Here is a 3,090-nt window from a genome sequence, read left to right on the forward strand (position 1 = left end):
ATATCAGTTCCACACCATAAAAACATGAACCCACAATGAACTCACAGGTTTCAAACTGTTGTTGTCTTTTTCTGATATCAGTAAATGTAACTACCATACCGTATAGATTTTATTTTCCAGAAGGAACACAATAATGTGGATCTTGTGATATGAATGTTTTGAATAATCCTACAAATGAAAGAAGCCACTTTATATTCTGCAGCTTTGATAAAAAGTTTTCACTGGACATCTTGTGATATTCAATATTTTGTCATTTGTTTTGTTTTGCTAGATCTCACTTCACATACAGAGAGATACTTTAAAGGCCACATAAATCCCCAGCAGAGTGACTGTAAGGTCATGCAGAATAGCTGTTTAATTGGGGTTTGGTGTTCCACCAAGTCAAAGTGGCCATAAATACGGGAAAAACAAAAAGGCCTGAATGTGGTTCTTTACTTCGTTGTCTAACTTGGCTCTTACTGGGAATCAAGCTGAGCTGAGCCTTCATGAATTCAGCATGGCTTTGTGTCATCCCAACAGTTTCCTGGTCAATATGGCCGTGACTGAAGAGGAAACTTACAGACAGTGGTGATGTGGGTTTCCTCAAAGGACAAATCCAGAACATGAAAAAAGACGCTGTATTGTTACCTCTGCCAAGAAGGTCAAATGTCTGGCTCTGTTTGTTGTTTGTCTGTTAATCAGCAGGATATCTCAACAAGACTAAGAGTCTACAGCCATGCTAGTGCCTGTGTGTGGCTATACTTTGGCACAGTGCTTTGAGCACATGCTAACGTCATTATGCTTACATGCTCACTTTTACATACTTACATACAGATGTTTAGCAGTAGGGATTATCAAGTACACCTTTCCGTATCTGTTCAACAAATTAAATGATCTGTATCAATATCCTTACTGGGAATTAACGGGTTTAGCCTAAAATCGGTATGGGTTAGTCAGAAATTGCTATATTTATGATGATGTATTTATTATGTTTTTGATTACAATAGTAAGGGTAACAATTTATTTAAATATTTATTTATTTGTTTATTATCAAACATATATGACACAATTTACTTTAATAATACGCATACTCTTTAAAATGACATTATCCATACCGGATACTCGCTCAACCCTATTTAGCAGGTATAATGTTTACAATAGACACAATTTTAGTTTATCATGTAGCAGGCAAACATTTGCTAATTAGCACTAAAGTAAATTCAATGTACATTCAATCTAATGGTGTCGATACAGAAAAAGTTAGAGAATCACCAAAGTCATTATCATCAAAGACCCATGAAGGTCCCATCCAAATGTGGTACCAACCCAGGTAGCAGACATACCATAGACTGTCCATAAGAAATAGACGTCACCCGTTGGTTTGTGGACTGCCGTTTTGAAGCCTCCAGTTTGGCCGATAGGGCGCCGCCATGTTGAGTTTTTGCAACCAGCGGCACCGGACGTGACCATATTTGGACGAGATGGTGTAGTTAACGGCCGTGTGTGGAGCTAGCTAGCTTGCTTAGCTAGGTGCATCTGTAATTCACGTTAACTGTCATTTTAACAGGGCTGACAATTTTGGCTAGCGAAACTACAGGCTTAAAACTAAATGTACTCACCAGAGAAAGTGAACAGCCAACTCTTAATAAGCTTTTTCAATGGCGCTGGTTAAATATACACAGTACTGTACGAGTCACTCTAGCCTGACTGACATGTCGCCATGGTAACGACTTGTCAATCATAGATAATCCCGCCGTGAAACATACTCTGCTTTATGGTCTATTTTAAAATAAATGGGACCATAATTTACTAAATGAACATCATGTTGTATTGAAGAAGACATGAAACTAGCCACTGAGACCTTAACTCATTAGGAAAGAGTTTACTGAGGGAATTATTCAGGTGAAAAGTTTAATAGAATGCAGGTTTAAGGGACTTCCACATTGGATTCATATCTCCATATTCATAAGCTCCCCACTTGGCTGCAGCTCAGTGTGTTTCTCCACCAGTCTTTTTAATGGTGTACCACAGTTGCAGTTAGGCGAGCCACGGTTCAGAGCAGTGCTCAGCCCTGCCTCAACTCACACTGGAAGCATCTCAGAAGCTTTTCAGCAGCGGAGAGTTTAACTTGCCCCACATTGTTGACTTGTTTGTCGTTTTGTGTGCTTCTGCTACCGATCACAGTTATCTGTGAACCGTTTTTTCCCCGTTCCCTGCAGGACTCCACATTCCGCATGGAGCAATTTGCAAACTTGCAAACTTGTGGTGGTTGATTAATGTAATCATTTACATCCCGCTGGCTGCCATCACGTTAATTATTACCGGTGGCTGCAAACAAGCTACAGGTTTATTGTTGATAGTGTAACGTTACAGTTTTATTTAGTTAGGCTATAATGTTACAGTGGTTTGACAGTCTAGGGGTGTGTTGACATAAGCTGTGTTAGTTGTAGACACATTAGGCTTCATGGTTGTGCTCTGTAAGTGAAAAACAGGTTACAGTTACAGAATCTCTTATAGCTATGCAGTTTTATAAGCAGCCTGGATTGAACACAGCAGGTGATACAATATTCATTATAACCATGAGTGACTTGAGACTTGACTTGGACTCAAGCTCACAGACTTGAGACTTGACTTGGACTCTAGCTCAGAGACTTGAGACTTGACTTGGTCTCTATCTCAGAGACTTGAAACTTGACTTGGACTCTAGCTCAGAGACTTGAAACTTGACTTGGACTCTAGCTCAGTGACTTGAGACTTGACTTGGACTCTATCTCAAAGACTTGAGACCTGACTTGGACTTGGAAAAAGCGTGTTTAAATAAACAGCTCAGGCAAACACTTGTCTTTCTGTGAATTTTATTCAAGTCTTCTGCAGAAGGAACTCACAGGGACACATACGCATCAGAGAGTATCATCCGAGTGAGCTGCAGTGTAACAGCACATGCAGCTTTTATCTTAGTCTGAGGGTCGGAGCACTATCTCATCAAAGGAACATGGTGTCTTTCAGTGTTCTCTAGGGGATGCTCAATCTGGATCTATAGAAAGACACCCATGTCCAAGGTACATGTGGTGAACCACTTAAAGTCCTGACCCTTCTGGACATATGTTAAAG

Source organism: Micropterus salmoides, unplaced genomic scaffold (assembly GCF_014851395.1).
Source record: "Micropterus salmoides isolate LMB-PRFRI ecotype aquatic unplaced genomic scaffold, ASM1485139v1 Ms_hic_scaffold_15, whole genome shotgun sequence".
NCBI lineage: Eukaryota > Metazoa > Chordata > Actinopteri > Centrarchiformes > Centrarchidae > Micropterus > Micropterus salmoides.